This window comes from Gorilla gorilla, chromosome 9, assembly GCF_029281585.2.
Source record: "Gorilla gorilla gorilla isolate KB3781 chromosome 9, NHGRI_mGorGor1-v2.1_pri, whole genome shotgun sequence".
Lineage (NCBI taxonomy): Eukaryota > Metazoa > Chordata > Mammalia > Primates > Hominidae > Gorilla > Gorilla gorilla.
Genome location: NC_073233.2, coordinates 101780935 through 101796689, shown reverse-complemented (window position 1 = coordinate 101796689; position 15755 = coordinate 101780935). Strand labels below are relative to the sequence as shown.

General features: G+C 41.2%; 2 pseudogenes; both read left to right on the top strand.

Moving 5' to 3' along the window:
- The first annotated feature begins 9682 nt into the window (after window positions 1-9682).
- LOC129525477 (transcription factor NF-E4-like) lies at window positions 9683-12097 on the top strand (annotated as a pseudogene).
- Window positions 12098-13104: 1007 nt separating this feature from the next.
- Window positions 13105-13819, top strand: LOC109028737 (suppressyn-like; annotated as a pseudogene).
- The last annotated feature ends 1936 nt before the right edge of the window (window positions 13820-15755 follow it).

The window sequence follows — 15755 nt, the reverse complement described above, 5'->3', positions numbered from 1 at the left end:
ACGTGCATCCATGTGAAGAGACAACCAACAGGCTTTGTGTGAGCAACAAGGCTGTTTATTTCACCTGGGTGTAGGTGGGCTGCGTCCGAAAAAGTAGTCAGCAAAGGGTGGTGGGATAATCATTAGTTCTTATAGGTTTGGGATAGGCATACAAAGGACATTCTCAAGCGTGGGGAGAATATTACAAAGTACCTTCTTAAGTGTGGGGGGAATATTACAAAGTACCTTCTTAAGGGCAAGGAAGAATACTACAAAGTACCTTCTTAAGCGTGGGGGAGAATATATCGTATCAGTTAGGGTGGGGCAGGAACAAATCACAACATGGAATGTCATCAGTTAAAGCTATTTTCACTTCTTTTGTGGATTTTCAGTTGCTTCAGGCCATCTGGATGTATATGTGCAGATCACAGGGGATATGATGGCTTAGCTTGGGCTCAGAGGCCTGACAACAACATTCCAGAAAATGCAAATGAATCTCTTAACATAAAACAATTCAGTGGTTGCCTAGGGCTGAGGGCAGAGGAAAGAATAGACTGCACAGAGTAAACTTTTGGGGTTGACGGAAATGTTCTGTGAAAGAAAAATAAATCTTCAGGCCCCCAAATCACTAAAGGGAAAAGTCAAGCTGGGAACTGCTTAGGGTAAACCTGCCTCCCATTCTATTCAAAGTCACCCCTCTGCTCACTGAGATAAATGTGTATCTGACTGCCTCCTTTGGAGAGGCTAATCAGAAACTCAAAAGAATGTAGCCATTTGTGTCATTTGTATCACACCTGTAATACCTACGACCTGGAAGCCCCTCCCACTTTGAGTTGTCCTGCTTTTGCTTCAAGCTGCTCCATCTTTTCTGGACTGAACCTACATTCATTTCACATATGTTGATTGATGTCTCATGTCTCCCTAAAATGTATAAAACCAAGCTGTGCTCTGACCACCCTGGACACATGTCATCAGGACCTCTTGAGGCTGTGTCACGGGTGTGCATCCTCAACCTTGGAAAAATAAACTGAGACCTGTCTCAGATTTTCAGGGCTCACATTCCAGTAACCATGGAGGGATTCTGAGTGGAGATGCCCCTGACTTTTGACAAATCTCTTATCAGTGCTTAGTACCAGCATGAGCTAACTTTATGGTCAAACCAATAGCACAATTTGCTGAGGTCTGGGAGCACCCCCTCCAGAAAGGACCTGATCTCCCAAAATTTGGTGAAGATCTAAAGTTTGTTTTGCTATACAACTCCCTTTTTTGGGAGTTTTATTTGCTTCCAACAAGGAAGGCAAGTTTTCCTGCTTCGATGATGAGGGAAGGCAGGTAACTCCTTTATGCAGTTTGAGCTGGCTTCCAACAGGGAAGATGGGTTTTTTTCCTGCTTCTAGGATGGTGGAGAGCAGTCTTCAGCCTGAGACCCATCCCTAAGTAAGTAGCTGAATTGGGGTTTCGTCTTGGCTAAAGTTAACAACCAGCTGGTTTTAATTTCTCCTTACCATAAGAGTGCTCAGTAATCATATAAGTTTTGTGATTGTTTGTTTTCCTTAACAGTTTTGTTGTTGTTGTATGTTTCTGATTTTGTGGTTCTTTTAATCTTTTTCCCATTGGGTTTTACCAACACTATCTCACTCACTCAAGTCCAAAGGAAAGTTGCAAATTATGGGGAACAAGTCCTCTGAAATGGTTAAATTTCCCCCAACACATACCAAAAAAGGTGGTGTGGTGGGGAAGAAAAATGGCCAGAAAAAGAAAAAAAAAAGAGGAAAGATTTATTATTTTGATTTTGACTACTAAAGGGATTTTATTTATATAACAAGGCCAACATTTTGTGAGCCGGGCTAAACTGAAAGAAATGGCTGTTGCCCCACACTGCAGGTCAGTTCAATAGCTAAGGTTCTGCATTATTTTTTCCACCATGACAGGTTGGGTTTGGTTCCTAGATCAAGACCTTTCTGGTTTGATACTTGGTACTTCTGAAATAGTGCCTATTTGTCCTAGCTGAAATATGGTAATGAGATTTTAAAAGATTTTTTTAAGGAGCTCAGGGGTTAAAGTCAGCTTAACAAAAAGCTAACATCCAAGATGTGTGTGTGTGTGTGTGTGTGTGTGTGTGTATTTAAAAGATCATGTTTTTGTTTTGTTTTTGTTTTCTCTCTCCTAGGACCTTGTCTTTTTTTGAGCAAAAGTTATTTTCTTCTCAGTTGACTGAATTCTATTTTCTTCATTTACTTCTGCTGTCTCTCCTTTCTCTTGCAGCTTCTGCTGCATGAAGGACCTAAACTCATTTATAATAACCTGGGGTTTCTTAAAGAAAATGGAGAAGATGCCAGACTCCCTTTAGGGGAGAAACCTGTTTTTCTTTATGGAACCCCAAGAGTATAAACAGACAAGTTCATCTCAGCTTTTAAACTGCTTCCTTTTGGCCTGATTTATTGACTAAAATCATTATTGCAACACAAGATATTCTTGTTTTTTGTTTGTTTTTTGGTTTTTCGACAGAGTCTCAATCTGTCACCCAGGCTGGAGTGCAGTGACCTGATCTTGGCTTACTGCAACCTCTGTCTCCTTGGTTCAAGTGATTCTCCTGCCTCAGCCTCCTGAGTAGCTGTGATTACAGGCACCCACCACCACGCCTGGCTAATTTTTGTATTTTTAGTAGAGATGGGTTTCACCATGTTGGCCAGGGTGGCCTCGAACTCTTAACCTTAAATGATCTGCCTGCCTTGGCCTCCCAAAGTGCTGGGATTACAGGCATAAGCCACCATGCCTGGCCAATATTCTTGGGCTTTTAAAGAAGAGTATAGTTTAGACACTTAGAAATGTCTTTGTTTTTAAAAAAAAAAAATTTTAAGTGCACTATAAAAACATCATGTGGTCTGATCTCATAATAATTCTTCCTTTTTGGAAACCCAGGATTCAGTATGGGCTCTCCCCAGAGTTCAGAGATCCAGTTAAAAGATAAGAAGTCCCTATCTAAATAAAACTGGTCTCCTTATACAATCCTCTGACAGATTTTCATAATTTTATGTTTGATTTGGCATCCATCTTTAATCTCCCACTAGCATACCAGACTTTTCTTCTCCATATCTTATGATGTAAATTTTGCTACTTGATTTTCACCACAGTTGTTTCCTTTAATATGCAAATATAAGGCTATTTAGCTGACACCTGCCTAGGGTTATAAAATAGGTTATCAAGAATCTGAAAGTCTAAGATAGGGGAAAAAAGGGAGGGTTTTATGAATCTATAAGATGTACTTCTATCAGCATGCCTAATATGTGTATATATTTATGTGTGGTGCACACAATGTTCCACTACTGAAAATATATAAAAGAGCTCTAATTAGTTGGCTTAAAGAAAAATAAAAGTGCTTAAATCAAATACTTTATCAGAAAAAAAAGACTAGTCAAATGCTTTTTCAAGTTTACATGACTTAAGTAAAATCTTTAATAAATAAGCTAGCTTTAAAATTATTCTTGAAATAATAACAGAAACGTCTTAAGAATTGTCAGCATACATTTTGGTTTGCATTTATTGATCAAGCAATTTTACATTTATCCTGGCCAAATAATACAAGGTGTCAAAATTTGGCATTACCATAACCTCTAAGCCTGTTGTTTTAGGTGGTCTAGTCCACAGGCAGTAAGGAGGTTTGCTTTGGGAAAGGACAGTTACCATTTTTGTTTCAAAATTAAACTATAAACTAAGTTCCTTCCAAAGTTAGTTTGACCTGTGCCCAGGAATGAACAAGAACAGCTTGGAGGTTAGAAGCAAAATGGAGTCAGTTAGGGCAGATCTTCTTCACTGTCTCAGTTATAATTTTGCAATTAAAGTTTCATAAATTTAAATGATGACTATTGCAGTTTTCATTAATAATCCAGGTAAGTGATTAAAATAATTAGGTAAATGTAATGAGATAAATACTTGTAGACAAACTCATAATTTAGAAACTAACGTTATATAAAATAGTAGAAATTTCATTATTTGAGTATTTACCAATAAAAATATATCGGTAGGAAAACATTCTTTCTTAAAAAAAAGTGTGTCCTTTTAAAAAGGTGAACAATTTTTGTCTAATTCAAAACTTATTTAAAGGTCATGTATAAAACAAGGTAAAAGGAACCAGGAAATAAGAGAGATGTAAAGAAAGTTGTAGAAATAAAGAGGGTTTTTTTTGTTTGTTTTGTGTTTGTTTCTTTTTAGTAAGAAAGCTTAAAGGGAAGTAATTTCATATGAGAAAGAATCTTGCATGGTAAATTTAGTCCTAGAGTGGAATGACTGGTTGTTTAAGACAAAGGGATATTCAGGACAAACCAGAAAGTCCAAGCATTTCATGAATGGTCTATGTAATCCACAATAAGAGAATTTAGATTTATTAAACAAACAAATAAACAAAAACTTTTATATCAAATAAAAACTTTTAGATCAAGTTGTCTATAATTAAAGAAAAATTATAATGGTCTTTCTAGAGATTGATCTCTATGTAAAGAGAAAATATTTTTTTAATTAATGTTACAACATCTCTGTATCTTTCTGTACATGCTTTTAAAGTCCTTGTGACATTGAGTTACAGGTCTTTGACTCCTGGGTCTTAAAAGAACACCAAGCTGGGCGCTGTGGCTCATGCCTGTAATCCCAGCACTTTGGGAGGCCGAGGCAGGTGGATCATGAGGTCAGGAGATCGAGACCATCCTGGCTAACATGGTGAAACCCCGTCTCTACTAAAAATACGAAAAATTAGCCAGGCGTGGTGGCGGGCACCTGTAGTCCCAGCTACTCAGGAGGCTGAGGCAGGGGAATGGTGTGAAGCCGGGAGGCGGAGCTTGCAGTGAGCAGAGATCGCGCCACTGCACTCCAGCCTGGGTGACAGAGCGAGACTCTGTCTCAAAAAAAAAAAAACACCAAATCTTAAACACAGAGAGCAATTAAAGCCTCATCTTCAGTCCCAATAGAAGACACCAATAAAAATAAACTGCATTCCAGAGACACAAGGCCAGAAATTAAAGCTATTTGACTCAAGGCCTGGGGACTATCATGGAAGAGATGTACTCATGAGATTTTAAGGGCTGATTTTGAATGATAAAATAAGATACGTTTCTCTATAAATTAATCATTAATGTCAAAGGCACACTGCTATTAAGACCAGCATATGGGCCCCTAGGTCAGATTAACAAGGTTTTCTTGAAGCATTAACTGATTCCTTAATAAATGTTATAAAAGTCTTTCAAGTTGTATCTTATGGTCAAGATTAAACTTTTATAGACTTTATAAAATTTTGAAAAATTAATTGGCATCATGCTGTTTTTATTAGGCTTATTATTTGGAAAATTAAGCCTCCTCTCTCAGAGAATGAAGGTTTTTTCCTATTTTTTGAAATCCTTGAGTTATCACTTTGGTTAAATGAATGATCCTATTTTGTGATATCAAGTGTTTTAAACCTTTGATATTTGACAAACTTTTCAAGATCAAATTATAAATGATGTCTTTTTCTGACCTAATTAATCTTTTAATATATTAGTCTCCCTACAGTCCAAAAATGACATAGTTTGGCTTATTTAGTATAAAAATTTTACAGAAAACATGGTGAAATATGAAATGGTGTTTGGTTCTCTTTGCGCTGTATTTGTTTAAATACGTTATTGGTATGTGTTACAAGATTATGGGAAACTCCCATAATTCTGGTATGACTTAGGGTATAATTGTTATGTTAAATTATTGTGTGCCACACAGGTAGCAAATTTCCTTGTCAATTGTGTCTTTGACTATGGCTGCCCTAAAACTTTTTGTCATCCACAGACAATTGCTGTCTCGTTTTTGACCTCTTTAGAAGGTGGTTTTATAGTCAGCTACAAGACTCTAACAGGTACTCTTAAATGCAAGTTTCTGACAATTTTGGAGATTGTGACATCAGAGTAGAGGAAAACTTTCAGGATTCATGGAGACCTGAAATGTTCATGAATATCAAGCATAACAGGAATTAACTGCATGGACCAAACTAATAGAAGTCTGAAGTAATTTTTTAACTTTTTGCTTAAAACATTGCTGATCCTTTGTTTTGCTTTTCAGAGTCAAGAAAACTTTTCTTTTAAGCTATTTACAGATTTTAACAATTGAGTAAAGTATATTCCTATGAACAAAATTTGGAGCATGTTTGCTTTCTCTCTACCTGATTTCTAGAGAATTTGGAAACTATTTGTGAGTATCTCAACTTATGACAATACAGTTATTTGCATAAGTGTAATAAGACTCTGTATTCATTTATAACAGTACACAATTGGAGAAACTGGTTATTTTACCAATGCTTTGACTGGAATGGTGTGTTTTCCTTTAAGAAATTAAAGCTGACTTGTGGAGCCAATAAAAACCCCTGGGCAAACTGGCCTCATACTGGTCTACACAGTCCCTGTACAGGGTTCTGACCTGTGGTAAGGAATGTCACTTTCTGACAGGCCTAGGAGACCCACATTTTATCTTGGAACTTCAAGAAGAGAGCCTCACCCAGCTGATAGGTATTTGATGGTACAAATCCATGGCTGGGCTCAGCTTTAAAAAAGTCTTATCTGAGATTCCTTCTACAGAACAAAGTTCCATCAAAGCCAATTTAAAAGCCTATATAAAAAATAATTATCCTTGCTGTACTATATACAAATAATCAGGCCAACTATAATAAAGCAAACCAGCCCTACCATGATTTGCCTTTAGTAAAAATGGGAAACTGGAGAGAGAAAAATTGTGTTTCAGAAACTATAGTATACCTGTTGTTAGATTCTATTCTTTCTTAATGTTTTTCTATTTTTATTATTTTCTACAATTTGGACTGAATTCTAATTTTTCTTGGCTACAAGTCTTCAAAATAATGTTTTCAATTTTTTTCTTCTTTTTTTCCCCACATTTCCAAATTTGGAGTCACTGAAAACTAAGCTGTGCTTTCTTAAAGTCCTGAGAACTGAAGCTAGACAACTTAAATTTCAGAAGAAAATAACAACAAACTATTTACATACATAAGCCACTTTCATACCCGCCTACTGATGTATGGACTTCAGAGTAATGTAGCCTATATGGTTTTTCCAGGATTTGTTTTTGTTTTTGTTTGTTGTTGTTTTTCTCCTCTCCTCCCACTATTGTCTCTTCACAGGACATGAGACTTCACAACCTGCTAATGATGAACTTTCCTAATAATTCGGGACCCACCCATCTAGAAATAAACCATCCTAGCTATGAGATCAGACAAAACCTGAGACCAAAGACTCATTTTCTTCTAAAATCCTGTCTCCAAAATATTTTTTAAAAGAAAAGGAGGAAATGTGAAAGGAAAATATCTTGGGGCCCCCAAATCACTAAGCTAAAGGGAAAAATCAAGCTGGGAACTGCTTAGGGCAGACCTGCCTCTCATTTTATTCAAAGTCGCCTCTCTGATCACTGAGATAAATGCATCTTTGCTTGCCTCCTTTGGAGAAGCTAATCAGGAGCCCAGAAGAATGCAACCATTTGTCTCTTATCTACCTATGACATGGAAGTGCCTTCCTCACTTTGAGTTGTCTTGCTTTCCAGACTGAACCAATGTTCATCTTACACATGCTGACTGATGTCTCATGTCTCCCTAAAATGTATAAAACTAAACTGTGCTTTTACCACTTTGGACAAGTTACCAGGACCTCCTGAGGCTGTGTCATGGGTGCACATCCTCAACCTTGGCAAAATAAACTTTCTAAATTAACTGAGACCTGTCTCAGATTTGGGGGATTCATAAGGTTTACTCTCTTTGTATCCTCTCTACTTGATAATGAAGAGGCTGGGGAGCACATTCATTAAGACTCTGGGTCTGTCTTACTCTGGCTTTGAAGTCAGACAGACCCAGGAAAAACCTAGGTCTTCCACTTGCTAGTTGTGTGACCTTTGGCAAGCTATTAACATTTCTTTAGCAGCAGTTCCCTTATCTGCGTAATGGGATTCTAATATTACCAGTTAATAGCACTTTAGATAAGACACAGGTGTGAAGTGGGATGGTTGTATGGTAAACCCTTGATCCACCTCAGTTATCTCAGTATCCAGCTCAGTGCCTGTCATAATAGGTGCTTGGTAACTGTTGAATAAATTTCCCTAGTATTATTCATGCTTTTTAGTCTTAGCCTCTAAAACTGCATAATTCTCAAGAGCAGAAACCATCTTTTACATCTTTTATGGGCTGTCTCTTCTTGTGTTATATAGAAGGTTATATAGAAGGTGCTCAATAAATGCATAGTAGGTGCACTGTGGGGGAATCCAAAGTTCTAACCTAAATTTTGATCATAGTTTTTCCATTATGGACAGGTTTTCTGTCTTTAGGTCTGTTTCTTTATTGGCAAAAATTAGAGGTAGGTATTGGATATGTGGTCTGGGGACAATGTCATATGCCTACCTGAGAATATGGTCAGCAAGAGATTTCTCAGTCAAACATAAAAATGAGAAAGACAGTTTTCCTGATTTATCTGGCACTGTGAGCTAGTTGGGCATCAGGGCCTGGCATTACCATCAGGTCCCTGGATGAGCTGGGAATTTCATGCACAAGATGGGAATTGAGCTGTTCAAGACTAATTTCAATAAAAGTTAACAAAAAAGTTATGAAGGAGTACTGCCCAAGAGAAACAGGGGTGATAAAATCTTGTAAGTCACATTCAAAAACTGTAATTCACCACTGTACTCAAGAAAAATTAATATGGCCCATGTGCTGTGCAAAAATTTCTGATGCTGTGGACCATGACTGGAAACACTGGTATAAAAGCTCTCTGCTCCAACAGGGAAGAGTATTTTATCACTGACACTGTCTAGCACTGCCAGTGCACGGTGATGATAACAGCTTTTAGGGGTGTCTATTCTTGATGTTAAGTCCTCCTTAGGCATTGTACCTCCTCATTGACTGTATCAGGGGCCAGATGCTTCCTGCCCATTGTTCTCCATGGATTGAAAATATTTGAGTGCTCTTGGGCTAGAACTGTTTTGTTTCTTACAACTTGAACATTCTTTTCATCATTTAGTTGTCAGCACAAATTTCATCCTGTTTGAGAGGATTAAAGTAGCCCTGTCCCACTCACATTAACAGTTGTCATCCCAGGTTTTAATCAACTTTACTGAAGTTTCATTTATGTGAAGTGAGCTGCACCCATTTAGAGTGTACAATTTGATGAGTTTCATTATATACCTTGTCAACCTGGAATAATCAAAAGGGTCAGAATCCAGTTTTATTAAAGTGTTTATTCAAGCAAAAAGCTGGGAATAGCCATTCTGGGATGCAGAAATTCCAGAGAAATGGGTCAGTGCTCCAAAGCTAAAAATAAATTTAACAAGATTATAGCATTTTCTACACAAGGCTCATTTATGAGTTATAATCAATTGTTTTCTGTATAGCTGGTTTTCATTTCCTTTCTGAAAGGTTCTCCCTGGGTCCTGAAAGTCTGGGGGATGAATAATTCCTCCCTCCTCAGGCCCAGTCCCAATGCACAAGGCCACTTGCACCAGCAGCATGCATCAGAAAGATAGCAGAAGCAGGAAGAGAGATGGCCAGAAGGCATGGATCCCCTGGAGATCAAGAGAGAGAGGCTGTCCGGGTACCACGTAGCAGTTACATCAGACTAGGACACTTCCTGTTTACAGGAGAATATAAAACGCCTGCCTCATCCTCACTTGGGGCTGACACCATTTTAGGCCTCAGCCCATCTGCACCCAGGTGCTCATTAAAACAGCGTGTTGCTCCACAATGCCTTGTGTCGTTTGTTGGCATGTTCTCGGGGTTCGAACCAATACAAGAGCTTTGCATCTGTTGCCAAAACCTGGGACGGGCTCCAGTCCACATCCCCTGTGGACCTACTCCTCCACCCTGGAGAGCAGGCCACAGCAGTTGGACAAAGTAAGGTCCTCAGCCTCCCGTCGCCTCTCTATGCATGCACATCGGTCACTGATATTGCCTACTGGTAAGTATCCTGCGAGCCCGGTTAACAGAAACCTGCATAGCCTCTCTTGGTTTCTCCAGTACAAAAATCTAACGTTGGTCCAAGAAGGCTCCAGCATGTGCCAGGCACTTGCTGATAATCTGGTCTTAGGGGGACACCTCCAAGCCATTTGATCCCATTCTGGGAACAAAAAAGGCAGCGGTGATGACTGCTCCTTTTATCATCTCCCTCTGGTCATCCAGGACAGTCTCCTTTTCCCTGTTCTCCCAAGCCTACCCTCTGTTATGGGAAATTCCCTGTCTTCCATTCCAAAGGATAGCCTGCTAGGCTGTCCCATAAAAAAAACCTTCAAACCTTAGGCCTCAGGCAAGATATCCACCCTAAGCGTCTTGTCTTTTTTTTGCAATTCAGTCTGGCCACAGTACGAATTGGATAATGGGTCCAAATGGCCCGCAAACGGAACATTCGACTTTACAGTTTTAACTGACTTAAGCAATTATTGCCGACGACTGGAAAAATGGGGAGAAATTCCTTATGTCCAAGCCTTTTTCGCACTCAGATCACAACCCAACCTCTGCAATTCTTGCTCACCTGTTCAAATCCTGCTCCTCCATTCTCACCACCCTGATTGCCTTCTCCTCCTGACCCTACCCCTTTTTCCTTGTTCGATCCAGCAGACTGCTGTCCACCCCTCCCAGCCCCTACCTCTCCCTCTCAACCACCTTCTTTAACCCCCCAAGCCTCCTCTTTGTCTTCCCAGCTGCCATCTTCCCAGCCGCCATCTTCCCAGCTGCCATCTTATCAGTCACCACCTTCCCAGCCATCATCTTCCCAGCCAGCACCCCCTCCAGGAGTATCCACTTCTCTTCCTACACCATCCTCTCCTCAGAACAATTCTAGCACTGCCTGTACCCATTCTCCTCCCCCACCACCCTCTCCTGAGGCCTATAAACGCATTCCACCACCTTATGCCCCTATCTATCCTCCACTGCCTATTAACTCAACCCCCCTTCCCCCTTCAAACCCTCAACAGGAACCACTTCCACGTTCTTCCTTTTCTCCTACCCACACTCGCTCAGGTGCCATCTTTGGCCCATGCCACACCCTTACTTCAGCACATGTGCTAGAGTGCCCCCTTCAGGAAGTAGCAGGAACTGAAGGTATTATTAGAGTTCATGTTCCATTCTCCCTCACTGATCTCTCTCAAACTAACAAAAGACTCAGTTCATTTCCAGAAGACCCTACCTCTTATATTAGAGAGTTTCAGTACCTCACCCACTCTTATGAACTAATTTGGCATGACCTCTACATTATCCTCTCTTCCACCCTCACCCCAGAAGACCAGGACCGTATCTGGACCCTAGCTCAGGTGCATGCTGATAAAATACATCACCAGGCTCCTACCCAGCCTACTGGCATAGAGGCAGTCCGCAACCAGGACCCCCATTGGGATTATCAAGATGGGGCCCCTGGGCACCACCATCGAGACCACTTGATTGTGTGTCCCCTTGCAGGACTCAAAAAGGTTGCCCATAAAGCGGTAAACTATGAAAAACTTTCAGAAATCACCTAAGGTCCTGATGAAAGCCCAGCCCTTTTCCTCTCTTGTTTAACTGAAGCCATGAGAAAACATACCAACCTAGACCCAGCCAGCCCAGAAGGAACCACTATTTTAAACCTTCGGTTCATCTCTCAATCCACCCCCGATATCCAGCACAAGCTTCAGAAGCTTGACGAGGGCCCTCAAACCCCACAATAAGACCTTCTTAATTTAGCCTTCAAAGTCTTTAACAATTGTGATGAGGAAGATAAAAGGCAAAAACAGGCAGAATTTCAAATGCTGGCCTCTGCAATCATGGCCGTGCACACCCACAGGGCCACAGCTCCACATGGACGCCTCCTAGTAATCCACCTCCACCTGGCACCTGTTTCAAGTATGGCAATGAAGGCCACTGGTCCAGACAATGCCCAAACACAGGTAAGCACATCAGGCCATGCCCCTTCTGTGGAGGGACCCCACTGGAAGTCAGACTGTGAGTGGCCTCTGGAAGGACTACCCCCATCCCTTCCTGAGCCAGCCAAAACCTCCTACTTGGATCTCATTGGCCTTGCCACTGAATACTGATGGTGCCCTGGATTGGACACCCTGGCAACTACTATCTCTTCATCTGAGCCAAGGGTAACCCTGATGGTGGCAAGTAGGCCAGTATGTTTTTTAATTGATACCAAGGCAAGCTACTCTGCTTTACCTAATTTTCAGGACCCACCTAGTCCTCCCAAGTCTCTGTTGTGGGAATTGATAGACAAGTCTCCAAACCCTGAGCCACCCCTCCACTCTTCTGCTCCCTTCACACCTTTTCCTTAACTCATTCTTTCTTAGTCCTGCTCTCATGCCCAACTCTGCTCCTAGGCAGAGACATCCTTTCAAAACTCCACACTACTCTCCACGTCCATGTTCCCCATGGTACCCAACACCTCCACCCAGACCCCTCCAGTGCTTCTAGCTTTCTTCTACTCCTCCAACCTCCCACCCTAAAACATGCAGCCTTTCCTAATCCCCCATCCATAGTTAACCCTGCTGTTTTGGATACTTCCACACCCTCAGTCATGAAACACCACACCCCTGTCCACATTACCCTTAAAAACCCCACCCAGTTCCTATCACAGAAGCAGTATCCAATCCCCCAAGCAACTCTTGTAGGCCTAAAGCCTATCATTTCTTGACTCCTCACCAGTCACCTACTCCATCCAACAAACTCCTCTTTTAACACACCATTTCTACCTGTTAAGCCAGATGGAACTTGTCGCTTAGTCTAGGACCTCAGGCTCATTAACCAAGCTGTACTCCCAGTATGTCCAGTAGTTCCTAACCCATACACTTTACTTTCTGCAATTCCCTCCAATACCACCCATTTTTCTGTCCTAGACCTAAAGGATGCTTTTTTCACTATTCCTTTGCACCCTGATTCTCAAGACCTCTTTGCCTTTACGTGGGAAGACCCCAACACTCACCTTTCACATCAGCTCACCTGGTGTGTACTACCTCAAGGTTTTAGAGACAACCCCACCTTTTTGGACATGCCCTTGCTTGCGACCTCTGTACCTTATCCCTAAAACCAAGCTTAAATTAACCAAAAAAATTTTTTCTTAGAACCAAAACACAAGGAAGACTAACCACCTGCTTTTAGAAATGGCCTGTATCTACCCAGCTGCCTGCTGTACCTCACTTACAACCAAAAGTCTTAATACAGGAATATCCCTCACCACAATGCTAATATTGTCAGTAGCTGCCCTGCTGTCCACAGCAGCCCCTCTGAGCTGCCGTGAGTGTTATCAGTCTTTCCACTACAGAAGAAAAATGCAACAGTCCTTTATTTACCATACTCGTATAGAAAAATCCTGTTATGGAACCTTAATCGAGGAATGTGTTGAATCAGGGAAAAGTTATTATAAAGTAAAAAATCTAGGAGTATCTGGCAGCTGTGATGGGGCTATACGTCCAAAAGGTAAGCAGTGGCTTTGCTTCACCAAAATTGGACAAAAATGGGGAGTAAACAATCAAGTGCTAGAGGACATAAAGAGAACAGATTACAGCCAAAGCAAAAGCCAAAACCAACAACTCCTTCCCCCAAAATCACCCATGGTATTTCCCTTCCCAAGCCAGGAAAAAACCTGTTTGTAGATCTAGGAGAATGCATCGTGCTTACCATGAATGTGTTCAATTGCTGGGTATGTGGGGGAGCTTATATGAGTTAACAGTGGCCGTGGTATGGGATAGACATTCCCCCTTACTTACTAACATCTCAAAACCCCAGCCTCACTTTCGCTCCTCAGGAACGCCCGCAGTCCTGGACATTTACCAACCCAGTAAGAAGGACAGTGTGCATATCCCACAAGTGGACTGATGAAACCCATCGCGCCATAGGTGAAAGCCCCTGTCACCAAACCCTAACAGTCAATGCCTCCACAGCAGAGTGGTGGCCAACGTTACCCCACAGAGCCTGGTCTTCTTCTAACTTAAGATACCTCGATTGTGTCTTGTCCAAAAAGGCCTGGTACTGTACAAACACCACTAACCCTTATGCCACATACCCCCACCTAAGTGCACTATGGGACAATCCTATGAACACTAGCCCACAATGTATTGCCCCTGATGGATTCTTTTGGATGTGTGGAACCCAGGCTTACTCATGACTACCTTATCACTGGCAAAGTACTTGTTTCCTATGCACAATTAAACCTGGATTCTTTTTACTTCCAAAGCAGGTTGGCAACACCCTTGGAGTCCATGTATATGATAACCTAAACAGAGAAAAATGATCCTTAAAGGTAGGAGGAAGCTAAAGATGGCAAGAGGACAAATGGCTTCCACAATGGATCACTGAATATTACAGCCCTGCCACTTGGGCTGAGGATGGTTCATGGGGTTATTGCACTCCTATATATATGCTAAATAGAATAATTAGACTATAGGCTGTTCTAGAGATAATCACTAACCAAACCGCCTCAGCTCTGGAAGTGCTCGTGCAACAACAAAACCAAATGCATGTGGCAATTTATCAAAACATGCTAGCACTAGACTACTTATTAGCAGAAGAGGGTGGGGTCTGTGGTAAGTTTAATATCTCTAATTGTTGTCTTAACACAGACAATAACAAAAAAGCAGTTCTAGAGATCACTTCAAACATCAGAAAAGTAAGCCATGTACCAGTCCAAATCTGGAAGGGATGAGACCCAATGAACCTTCTAGGGGGTGGCTCTCTAATTGAGGAGGATTTAAAACTCTGGTAGGGACAGGAATCTTCACCATTGGGTTTCTCCTGTTTCTCCACTGTATTATCCCACTGATAACAAAAGCCATTAAAACTCTTGTTGAAACTATAGTTAACCACCAGACAATACAGACGATGCTCCTGCTACAAATGACACGATGGATACCAACCCGTCTCTCAAGAATACCCCAAAAATTATGTTTTTCTTTTTTTCGAGGTGCCATTGAGAAAGTCATCCCTTTTCCCTTTTCTGTAACCAAACACACAGGAAGGAAAGATTCTCCTGGGGGCCTGAAAGCTTGGGAGGCTGAATAACTCCTCCCTCCTCAGGCCTAGTCCCAAGTGGCCTTGTGCCTGCAGCGTGCGTCAGCAAGATAGCAGAAGCAGGAAGAGAGCTGGCTGGAAGACACGTTCCCTCTGGAGATCAAGAGAGAGAGGCCATCTGGGTACCACATAGCAGTTACATCAGATTGGGACACTTCCTGTTTACAGGAGACTATAAAACCCCTGCCCCGTCCTCACTTTTGGGGCTGATGCCATTTTAGGCCTCAGCCTGTCTGCACCCGGGTGCTCATTAAAACAGCATGTTGCTCCACACCGCCTTGTGTTTGTTGGCGCGTTCTCTGGGTTTGAACCAATGTAACAGCCTTGCACTTTCCAATGAAAAAAAGCACATTTCACATTCCATCTTTTCCCCCAAGTTTTAATGAATGATTTTGCAGGTGTGCCTCTTTTTTTAACTTTTATTTTAGATTAAGGAGTTACATGTGCAGGTTTGTTACAAAAGTATATTGCATGATGCCTAGATTTGAAGTATAATTGATTGAACCCATCACCCAGGAGTTGAATAACATTCCATTTTAAGGCAATGTGACAATCATGAAATCTTTGTGTGAAAGGTAAGAGAGAGGTTAATCTATAATAAAAGTCAACAGTGGAGAGGGAAGGGGTCTTCCTGGTGCCCTTTAGCCATTTGCAGCATTTTACAAAACAATGCAGGTAAGGAAAAAGATTCTGTACAGTCAGAGATACTAAGGTTTACAACTTTCTAGGTTATAGCTGCCTGTCA